General features: G+C 42.5%; 2 pseudogenes; both read left to right on the top strand.

The window, feature by feature from the left end:
* The first annotated feature begins 10,668 nt into the window (after positions 1 to 10,668).
* On the top strand, positions 10,669 to 10,784 carry LOC112475980 (annotated as a pseudogene).
* A 1,065-nt stretch (positions 10,785 to 11,849) lies between these two features.
* Positions 11,850 to 11,965, top strand: LOC112476011 (annotated as a pseudogene).
* Positions 11,966 to 12,246: the final 281 nt, after the last annotated feature.

The raw sequence follows: 12,246 nt of genomic DNA, 5'->3' as shown, positions 1-12,246 counted from the left end.
ACACTGTGCATTGCGATTGGTTCATCTTTTCTGAAGAGCAGTATATACATGTATAACAGAGACTCTATATACCAGCTGGCTTGGAGATCCCACTTTCCTAGAGAAAGGCTTGAAGAGGAAAGGAAGGATGGGTACACTGGTGTTGATTTTACTTCATGCCAAGTGCCTGCATAGAGGTGAATGACTCAGCTGCTCTCCAATACATGACCTGGAGGGAGGCCACAGCTCCACTGGAAATGGGATGTGCACGGGTGCTGTGGATACTGTAAAGGGTAAATAGTGTGAGCACACTGAGGACAGCAGCTAAAATGTATGTGTATAATGAGACGACAATGTAGAAGGATGTCAAGAATAAGTGTGATGTTTGCTGCGTTCCTTTTTCCTGTAGAGTTGTTAAAGTATAGAATTAAAAATAAAAAAGGTCACCTTGGGTGATCTTTTTGGTTTCTTCCAAAAAGGTTTAGTTATCTCAAAAACCTTGGGTCCAGAGAGGCCCCTGAAGACAACCTTTGGTCAGGAGGTGTGGGGCAGCCCTAGGTAGGGAATGGGGCAGAGAAAGAGTCGGGGGCAGCCTCTGGCCACATGAGAACTCTGACTGAGGCAGCTGGCCAAGGCCTCACCTGGTCTTCCAGGCCACCTGGTCTTTCCTCACTCCATAGGAAATCCCTTTGGGGACCTCTTTTCTTTAACACAACTCGTTCAGGGCATCCTCAGCTCCTGGAAGCCTTTTCAGGCCACTCACTTCCACCAGGAGAGCAAAAGAGAGTCAGAGAAGGAACAGAGGGTGGAAGTTTCTTGAGGGGTGAAGGGATCGATGGGCAAGGCCTGTGCCTCCCTTCTGAGCCCCCACCCTTCCCAGCTCTGGAGCTTCTGAGGTGGTTTGTCTCCATGCTCACTTTCCGGGCCTCTTCCAGTCAGCCCGTCGGTGGGGACAATCTAACTGCCTCAGTCAGATGTTTGCCTCTATTAGACAGAGGCCCATAACCCTCTCTCCACCAGGTGGGGTTTCAGGTAGTCAAAGGATGGGCTCTATCTAGGAAGGTGAGATTGCTGAAGATCTTCTCCTTTGTACCTTTTTGTATGCTTCTGTGTTGTGACTCTTTCATGAAGAGTGTTTGTTAATTTTATATTTGGCCTAAACTGGAAACTGTATTTTTAGTTTGCAACAATAAAGACTGTACTACCACTATGATCATCACTCTCCCTCTTCCCTCTTTCTGGCCCCTCCATCCTGGGGCCACTGTCCCTCGGTCACCTGTCCAAGCCCAGAACCCAGAAATGACCCAAACTTTCCCTCTGGTGAGTCTCATAATTAGTCTCAGTGCCCATCTGTTCTTTCTGGCATGTACAGGTATATAGAAAGTTCTCTCGATTATTCTGTTGTCTTCTCATGTCCCTAACATGCATTCATGGGGGCCCAACCACGCACCAGACAAGCTAGTCCCCAGTAGGAGAGGGGCTGTCACCTCTGTAGCTGGTTATGTCCTCCTCTCTCCTGAAGAACTTATATCCTGACTCCCAAACCTCCTCTCTTCTGAGATACTTTAACAATAAAAAAAATAATAACCGTAATAAGTGTAATAGGACAACAGTGAAGACTGACCATGTCTTTCAGGCCTTGCGGTTGCTCCACCCGATAGAGTGCCCTTGACCACAGAATGAAGCCCAGTTTTCTTAGTCCTGCCTTCAGGGCACAACTGCCAGTGTCCAATGAACGAAAACCCCTGCTCCAGGAGGCCGCATCCCAGAGGGGGAAAATGGGAAATTATAATAATAAAACAATTCAAAATAAAATAAAGTAACTTATTATTAAGTGAATTATTTGGTATATTGGGAGTTTATAAATCCTATGAAAAATGAAAAGGTAAAGCAGAAAATGTGGGTGGGGTGGAGGCAGGCTGCAGCCTCCTCAAAATGAAAATGAATGGGAACAAGTGAACCACCACTGTTTTTCAGAGAAGTCCTTACATAGCCACGCAGAGTGAGAGATTAGGAGAGACTCTAGAACAAAGTAATTTGGCAACAAATCCTTAGGAATGTGTATGCAGTCTAAAACAAAAACTTTATTCAGTACTGATATGTTTGAATTGATGGCGTATATTTTTTGGAGCTATTCTCTCTAAGTTGTCAGAATAAGTAAATAATTATGTTTATTTTGATAGGAACCTAGATTTCATGATTAATGAAAGGGAGGGCCAAAATAGTGATTGGGTAGACTCAAAAACTTGGGTAAGAGCAGAGTACTGTTTGAATGGAACTGAACTTATCATATGAAGTCATGTCTTTATAAAATGTTAAATCAAAAATATATTTTCTTTTTCCCCACCCAAATGGCCGGGTAGCAATGTTACCTCATAATGCACGCTAATGTCCAGAATTTGGTTTCTAATGCTACTTTTCTCTCGAAAGCGGCCAGGCTTTCTTGGATCGATATCAGATTCCATGTCTGCTCTTGGGCTAAAAGGTACAAAGCAATCTCAGAACATCTACACTTTGTTGGGCCAGAAGCAAAGCTTTAAATAATTGGATCATTCAAAATTACACAATGATCAACCTAAAAGAGCTCCCACTGGCCAAAGCTGGGGCAACGTGAGCACCCACAAGGAGAATCTTGGCTGACATTGACTAACACAATAAATTGGAAGTCATGAGTCCAGAGTGATACACAAAAAGAGCAAATGCTAACATAATGAATTCTCAAAGATGAATAGAATGCATTTCTACTGAGTCTTGTTAATCGTGTTGGGCTTATCGACTCACTTACTAGATCAATGAAGAATACTAGTAAATGTAAATTAGTTAATGTAAGTACACCAGTCAGAAAGCATTTTTCTTCACCATCACCATTCCTTGGCCCAAGCCACCACCCAAGCCCATCTGAGCTCCTGCAGCAGCTTCTCATGGGCTGCTCCACTTGCAATCTTTCCAACTTGCCCATCTCCTCCTGTTTACTAGGGATTTCATGGCAAAGTTTTTTAAAGATCCTTTTACAGAAGGATTGTAGACTCTGTCTAGCCTCTGCGCTACTCCCATCTCTTAAATTTTTTTTTCCCCTTTATTTTCCGTGTGCCCTATTTTTCCTTAGGCTAACTTTCCGTGGGTGCAGATCTCTCAGTTTCCTTTGAATCTGGCCTGCCTCACTCAGGGAACTTCCGCTGCTTCTGGAGCCCACCTAAAGGGGAGAATTGCATTACGTCCACGGGTATCTGGCGCCACCTTGTGTTGAGTGCTGGGAAATTCCTTCTTCTGTTCCACTCGCTGAGAAACGCCCTGGGCTTCTAGGATAAAGGAAAAGCTCAGACAAGTTTCCTAGAATGAGAACTCAATTACAAAACTTCCACGGGCTTGGCCTCTCACAAACCTTTACTGTCGTAAGCGGATTTAGAGTTTAGTGGCCATCATCTTCTTACTCGTGCTCTGTCTGTGTCTAGCTCATAGCTAGGGGCTTCACTCTGCTCCCGTGGCTCTCCCTCCCTGCTGGGCCCTTTAGCCTCTGACTCACTGTCCTGTCCGTCCTTCCTTCCTCTATGTTGCCCTTCCCTACCTCTTAAAAAAGTGGTGTTTCCCTCCTCATGTCCCATGTGTCTGCCAAACTGCCTCAGTATAAGATGAAGCCTACAAACATCGACTTGGGTTTCTAGCCTTAAGACATCATCACACTCCAGAATTTAGGGCCTTCTGATGTCACCCCAACCTTCATTAACGACGTCGAAAGGCTTTCTCAGGTGAGGCCTGTTGAAGGGCTTTCTTAGGTGAGGCCTGTTTCATTGACGTTAACTCACAGCTGTCTCACTTTCACTTTTGAGTCTTGCAATTGGAAATAGTTAATGGAATAGCTCCCTCTCCTCAGATTAAGCCCCGATTATGGAGGACCAATGGGGTGGAAGAATTACTGTATTTTAATAAAGACTTTTAATTTAGTGGATGGCAGAAAGTAGGTGCTGAAATTTAAATATACTGTATAACCGTAAACCGCTCAGTTTTAATTTATGAGATGATTTCTTTGTCAGATAACAGGATATGTCTCCTCCCTTCTATTTCTTTCTCTCTCCATGGCCCCTCCTTCTTACTTCTTTCCTTTTCTAACAGAGTTTTAGACTCTGAAGGAGAAATTTAACTTTGTGTTGGCAGACAAGCCTCGGGTTGAAGAACTGATAAGAAGCTTGGGTCTGAAGTGTGGTTCTAAACATGTTGCCTCGAAACAAAAAGCCCAGATTCTGGAGATGCAGATGATACTGGTGGCAATAGGTACATGAAGGAGCTGGGTCTGGACTCCCCACCTGCCCCACTGGGCGGTGCTCTTCCTGCTCCTCTTCTTGTCCCTTTTACCCTAATTGGTGGTTGAAGCTTCAATGCTTGAGCTGACCAGCCAAGGCTGGGCTGGGCTAATAGTGCAGCCCTAGGAGAGAACAGGAGGCCTTCTGAGCCTGACGGAGTAGCAGTCTGGCCTATTGATAACAGCGTCTGCATCTGAGATTTTATCTGAAAGTCCTGAGCCCCCTCTCAGGACTTGGGGAAGCCTCTGGCACTGTGGTTCTCTAGGTTGTTGAACCGTCTGTCCTATGTCAGCTCTCATGGAGAGGTGTCCACTCTTGTGGGCAGGACAGGAGAGGCAGGGTTTCTGCCAAAGCCACTAATAAACAAATTCTTCCCATCGGAGAGGGAAAACGTTGCCAATCGGTTCTCTTTAGTTTGGGTTCTTTTCTCTTTATTCTTTGTATATCTTTTGTAGGTTTTCGGTTTTTGGTTATTATGAGGTTATCACGTATATCATTAATCTATCTATAGCAGTCTATTTTAAGCCGATAGGTGTTTGAGTTTGAATATATTCTATAAGGACTACATTTTTACTCCTCACTCCATGCTTTATGTTCTTGATGTCTTGTTTTAGATTTTTTTGTGTTATGCATCTCCTAACTACTTGTTATAGTTTGAGTTGAGCTTGATACTTTTTAAATGATCTTTGTGGTAGCTTTATAAATGTCTCATTTGCTTTATTTATTAAATATTTGTCTTTACCTGTGAGATTTTTCCTTTTCTCATATTTTCTGATTTCTGGTTGTGACCTTCCTTTTTCTGTTTAAAGAAGACCTTTTAACATTTCTTGTAAAGCTGCTCTTAGATGATGAATTCCTTTAGTTTTTGCTTGCCTGGGAAACTCTTTATCTCTCCTTCAATTCTGAATGAGAGTCTTGCTGGGTAAATTATTCTAGGTTATAGTCTTTTCTTTCAGCAATTTAAAGACATCCTGTCATTCCCTTCTAGCTTGTAAATTTGCTGCTGAGAAATGAGCTGATAGCCGTATGAGGTTTCCTTTGTATGTCATTCATTGTTTCCCTTTGCTTCCTTCAAGATTGTCTCTTTAACTTTTGCCATTTTAATTACCATATGTCTTGGTATGACTCCCTTTGGGTTCATCTGTCTGGAACTCATTGTGCCCCTGGACCCTGGATGTCTGTTTTCTTTCCCAGGGTTAGGAAAGTTTTCATCCATTATTTCTTTAAATAAAGTTTCTGTTTCTTTCGGGCTTCTCCTTCTGGGATCTTTACAGTATAAATATTTGAACACTTGATGTTCTCCCACAGGTCCCTTAAACTATCTTCACTTTTAAAAATTCTTTTTCTTTTTGTGGCTCTGATTCATTGATTGCCACTAGTCTGTCTTCCAAGTCACTGATCTATTCTTCTGTGCTAGCTAAGTTGTTGTTGATTCCTTCTAAAGTATTTTTCATTTCAATTATTGTATTCTTCAGGTCTGCTTGGTTCTTTATTATAAACTTATAACTCTTTGTTGAAGTTCTCTCTAAGTTCCTCTACTCTACTCTCAAGTTTGTGAGCTTCCTTACGACTATTTCTTTAAATTATTTATCAGGCGAATTACTTACCTCTATTTCCTTAAAGTTTTTTTTTTTTCTGAATATTTTTCTCGTTTCTTCATTTGAGAGATATTCTTCTGTCTTTTCATTTTGTTTGACTTTCTATGTTTCTTTGTATGAACGATGCAAAATAGTTCTCTCTCCCAGTCTTAGAAAAATGGCCTTATCTACAAGTGGCCTCTGTGTAGTGTGGATGAAAAGAAAGGGTTCTATGGAGAGTAACCTCACATGGTGATCTGATTGTAAATTCATAACTGGGCAGGTCCTGGTGGGTAGTTATGCCCCAGGCATGTAACTTTTTTGCTAAAAGGCTTATCTTTGCCTTAAGCAAGCCCTGTCATTGTTTCTGTGCATCTAGGTTAACACACTTTTGAAATGCCCCCTTTAAGACCCCTCCTAATACATGACCACACTTTCGTACCCCTCCTTCTACAGGGCAACCACCCTCAAGAGAGCACATAGTCTTAACTAGGTCGTGATCCCGTACCTGCCTTGCTTTCTCCCACCTTCATGTAATTTTCCTTTCGTGTAATTTTCTTCCTGCTGTCTCCTTAATCTCAAATGTATAAAATAAACCACAAACTTATTCTCCAGAGCATTTGAGATCTTGCTCCATAGCATATGTCATCAGTTTGGGCTCAAACGAACTCTTAGAAAAATTCTCTACAAGTTTGGACATTTCTTACGTTGACAGTAGGCTGTGTGTGCTGGTGGTTTTGGCAGGCTGGCAGGAGCTGAGCAGGTTCCTCAGGCATCTGGGGGGTAATAAAGCTATACCAAGCTGTATTAGCTTCAGGTGGGGAGGCCAGGTGCCTGTAGTAATGCTCTGTTGATTCTGCTTGCTCCCTTTGTTTGGGGCTGAAATGGGCTTGAGTGATGTGTCCAAGAACGCCTGCTGCAGCAACCTCAGAGGTAGGTCAGAGCACCTGAATAAGAGCCCCCTCCCACCCTGTGGGGGTGGAAGGGGTTGTAAATTGGGACCCCGGAGAATTCCAGCAGTTCCCAGAGAGATCCCTTGGCTCCCCAGCCTTCTCTATACAGTCTTTCTCTTGTTTGTTGTTCAGAAAGTGGTCTTGTGAAAAAATGACTTCTGCGTAGGCTTTATATGCTGGGTAGTTTGGGGAAGCAGAATGGAACTGTGCAGGTACTCTGTGTCAATGGCACTGGCTTGTTAGGCTGGGGAGGCTCCAGGCAGGGAGGCCGGGAGAGTGTGGTAATGCCCTATTGTTCCTGTTTGCTCCCTGTGATGAAGGCAAAAGACTCTGGGCAACGTAGCTGTGAACATGTTGTGGTGATCTTGCAAGTGGCCAAAGCATGTACATTGAGCTCCCGCCTGCCCCATCAAAGTGGAGGGGGATGTAAGCACTGGAGCTCAGCAGTCCCTTGGCCTGAAGCGTTCCCGTAGCTCCTAGAAGGCTCCTGTGGCTTTCCAGGATTCTCTACTCAGTCTCTTTCTCTTGTTTGTCCAGAAGCTGTTCATTCAGCCTTCAGTTGTCTCACAGGAGTAACTGCTCTTTATATATGTGTATAGTTGAGTTTGGTCATGGGAAGAGGCGAGTTCAACGTCCTCCTACACAGCAGCCATCTTGGACCTCTAAATATTGTCTCTTTGGAAATGAGTTTGTCCACTTTATTGGAAGACTGAGTAAAATGACCTGGGGCTGAGGCGTAGGCATATCTCTTGCTCGTCTAGCTCCAAAGTGTCAGAGACATGACCAGAAGACATCTGATCAAATAGTAGAATGAGCACACATCAAACCCTCTTTGTAACCTATTCCAAACACAGAGGAATGATACATGAAACACACACACACACACACACACACACACACACACACACACACACATACACCATGCAGAATGAATTGTAAAACAAAAATGACAAAGGACATGACAAAATTCATCCTAAGGCATATTTCACGGACTCAACAAACAGAAGAACTCAAAACAGAATAGATGGAAATAATGGATAATTTGAAAATCTACTGACTCATGGAATGTCTCTCTCCTCCCTTAAAATTTACCTAGTAGGGAGAGGCAACTCCTCCTCTGCCAATTGATGACTTTTTTTGGTTACTTCTGGATAATAGAAAGCTCTATAGTCACTTTAACTCAGAGTTTCAATTTATAACCAGGATTACCTATTTCCAGATACTAATAAAAACTTTGAACTCTTATGAGAGATAAAGCTATTTTTTTTGTCTTTAGCGGGTGGGCTTCCTTACTTCAGTGAAGGGTGTGATCAGTTTCTATCTCTCCTTTTTTTTTTTTTATTTTACTTCCTTCCTTTTCACCTGTTGCCATTGAGATCCATCTGAAATTGGAGTTCAGGAAGGGACGAGGGGAAAGGGGGTCAGGAAAGATCTTACAGGATTGGAACAGTTGAAGTCTGGTTTCAGGCTCCTTGGGATGAGTTGAGTTTTAAAGCTGATCCTTTCTCCTATGGGCACTTTTGTGAGTTCTTTGTAAGTTTTCATGCTGAAACTCTCAGGCTGTAACTCCCATGTAGGCAACAAATTTTATTTTTCCAGTGTGGGATGGTTTATATGTCTGCTTGACTGGGCCATAGGTGCCCAGATATTTGGATAAACATTATCTGGGTGTGTCTGGGAGGGTGTTTCTAAATGAGAGTAACATTTGAATTGGTAGACTGAGTAAACCAGATTGCCTTCCTCAATGTGAGTGGGCCTCATCCAACCACATAAAGGCCTGACTGTCTCTGAGCTGGGACATCAGTCTTCTCCAGCCTTCAGACTTGGGCTTGCACTAGAACTTACACTATTAGCTCTTCTGGTTCTCAGGCCTTGAGGCTCAGACTGGAACTATATCATTGACTCTCCTGGGTCTCAGTTTGCCAACTGCAGATCTCAGGATTAAAAACACTGGAGAAATGTCTTCATAATCACATGAGCCAATTTCTTATAATAAATCTCTCTCTCCATTCTGTTTCTCCATCCTGTTCACACATATATATGTGTGTGTGTGTGTGTGTGTGTGTGTGTATATATATATATATTTTTTTTTAAATCAGTTTAATACAAATTTTGGTATTGAGAGTGGTTCGAGTGGAAAAGAATTTTAAGAATGAGTTTTCTGAATTGGTTCTGAGGTTTCTGGAATTGGTTCTCTAATCGGATTAGATTTAAAGATGCTAAAGACTCCATTTCCCGTATTAAAAAGAGCACTGATATTCCATCGTGTGATTTGGTAATATAGATAGATATGCAAAAGATCTCCATTAGATACTCCTTTTTTTTTTTTTTGAATTATGAGTTTATTTGAACCAAACTGACATTAGACACTTCTAATCAACCACTTATAAAAAGTAAGGAGCTGGGTGTATATGGTACTTTCAAACATTTTTTTTTTGGAAACTAACGAATATAATGAGATTGGCTGGTTGCTCCTAATATGGCTGGATAAAGTGGCAAAAGAAAAGGATGAACTCGGGATTTAAATTCCCAGCTCAAAATGCTGCATAAATGACCTGAATGTGTCTATGAAGAAAACTTTTATCTTCCGTAATAGTAAGGTTCAGATTGCTGAAAATCAAATGCAGAATCTCATCCTGTGATTGACTGAAAAACATTGCAAACTGAACTCCCAGCATCACGGGGTGTGTACTGTTAGAGTGAGGGCATTGATTGGAAAAGAATGGGATCTTGTACGTTGGCATGGGGAATTGTGGGAGGACCCTGATGAAGCTGAGGCCATTGAGCCCTTAAATTCCGATGAGTCTTCTTTGTTAGTGTAGAAGGCATTCCCACCCCCAGTGGAAGCAGTCGTCCCGCCCTCAGTGGTAGCAATTCCTCACTGAGGGGGTTAACCCTGCCTTGACTGAGGAAACTGTGACAGTGTCCTCTGAGGCAGTTGTCATGCAAGACAATGCTGACTCTCCTCAGGACCCATCCCTACCATCCCTCTTTGCTTCTAGACCTATAACTAGACTCATGTCCCAGCAGGCCCCTAAAAGTGAGGCACAAAATGTTATCCATGAAGAGGTGCAGTACACTCCAAAAGAATGACTTGAGTTTTCTAATTTATACAGACAGAAACCTGGGAGGCATGTATGGGAATGGATAGGGAGGGTGTGAAATAATAGGAGCAGAAACAACGTTAGATCGGGTCGAATTTATCAATACATTTATTGATATCAATACTAAGCAGAGACTCTGCATTTATGTCACAGCTTAAGAGTTAGGAAGTGTTCTAACTGATTGACTTAAACATAGACCAAAAGGCAGCCCACAGCGAGCAAATTAAAAATGGCCTGCCTTGGCTTAATGTAGAGGAAGGGATTTAAAGGCCGAGGGAGATTGGAACGTTAGAGTGGATTTGTCATTTAAGACATACTCACCCATACTTTTCACCAGTACTGTAAAAAATAGGTTTATGAAGGGAGCTTAAACATCCTTGAAGAGCTCTGTAGTTACTCTTCTCTGCAGGCTAGAATTTATAGTGGGAGATGCAGTCACTGAATTGAGAAATCAAAATGAAGTGGAAGCAATTGGATCTGGGGTAGCAGGGGCTAAGTGGTGGCATTCAGCCACCACAGACAAGGTGGATATGTTTAGCATAATGGATGGCTGAGTCAAAGCAGTAGTCAGAATAGTCTGACTCATGCAGACCTGTGGCACTGGCTACTTGGTCATGGCGTTCCTAGAAGCCTACTAAATTTTTACTTGATCTGTGTAAGCAGAAAATTTCTAAGACGTAGTTCCATAGTGTAGCACTTAGCATGTCTGCTTTACACATAGGTCCTGGGTTCGCACCCAGTGGAGCCATGGTCCATGGTCTACGGCCATGGCATCCTGAACAAGCCCGATATCTGATCTCGGAAGCTAAGCAGGGCTGGGCCTGGTTAGTACTTGGTTGGGAGACCACCTTGGAAGACCAGGTGCTGTAGGCATAAATAATAATAATACATTAAAAAAAAAAGAGAAAAATTCTAGATCAAGTGAACACAAGTGTAATGAATCATAAAAACAGAGAGTCATGGCCCTTTAATCAATTCCCAGACTTGAGCCAGTTTACAGACCCAGAGCCCCTTGAATGAAGGGAGGCTAGGTCTCCTTTAGGAAGGACCCCGGTGTGTGTGTTACTTGCCAATGATTCAACTCGAACTCCTGGTGACCTTATGAGTGGGTGATATCCACCATGTCCTGTCCTCAACAGCCCTGCTCAGCTCCTGTAGACTCATGCCTATGGCTTCTTTTATGGAGTCAGCATTATTGCCTTTTCCAAAGAACCCTGCCTTCTCATGATGTGCCCGAAGTAGGACAACTTTGGTTTTGGCATTTTTACCTCTAGTGATGTTTCAGGCTTAATTTACTCTAGAACCCACTTGTTCATCTTCCTGAGACTCCAGTTTGATAACTGCAGATCTTGGGATGTCTTAATCTCCAAAATCACGTGAACCAATTCCTTATAATGCCCTCTCCGTGTGTGTGTGTGTGTGTGTGTGTGTGTGTGTGTGTGTGTGTGTGTATGTGTATAATTTTCTCTTTCTCTAGAGAACCCAAGTGAAAACACAGCTGCAGCTTTCTTCCTTAGCTTCTGGGTTTTCCAGACGCTGCTGTCTACTCTGCATTCACTGTCCCTTTGGCCTCCTCAAAGTGACCCAGGACCCACCCTCTTTGTTCCCCAACAGTACTGAACACACATCAGGCTCTCTGTATGGAGTCCTAAGGTTGGGGTTTAGAGATAAATTGTGCCCCTTCCACTCCTTCCCCGGGGCCAGTGAAACTCAGGGCACTCCAACAGCTCTCTCTAAAGATATCCTTTTCACAAATCCTTTCAAATGTCCAATGACTCAATCCTTTTTGTACCCTCTTAATGAGTGATAAGTATAATATTTGGGAATTATTTTTAGGTTTAATATCATGTTACATACTGAAGAGGTAAGAAGGAAATAGCATCTTTTCAATGAGACCAGGAAATTATTAACCATGAACAGATAGTTATGAAAAATATTGCCTACGGCCATGGTACCCTGAACAAGCCTGATGTCTGATCTCAGAAGCTAAGCAGGGTTGGGCCTGGTTAGTACTTGGATGGGAGACCACCTAGGAAGACCAGGTGCTGTAAGTGTAAAAAATAAATAAATAAATAAATGAGGAATTGTAAGCTGACAAGGTCCTTGTACTCTGCGAGGTCAACCAAGGGTTGCCTCAACTAAAAAAAATTGCTGTTGGAAATAAAAGGACTACAATAAGTAAGATAAATAGTAGATTAGAATAGCTAATGATAGATGAGTGAATTAAAAGAGAAAAAGAAATTACATATAATACAGCACCAAAAGATAAAGAAATGAAAAATATGAGTAAGAAGTTGAGAGTCAGGGAAGATGGTCTGAGAAATTACAACACACA

This window comes from Pteropus alecto, unplaced genomic scaffold (genome assembly GCF_000325575.1).
Source record: "Pteropus alecto unplaced genomic scaffold, ASM32557v1 scaffold92, whole genome shotgun sequence".
NCBI lineage: Eukaryota > Metazoa > Chordata > Mammalia > Chiroptera > Pteropodidae > Pteropus > Pteropus alecto.
This window is presented reverse-complemented; position numbering and strand designations above follow the sequence as displayed.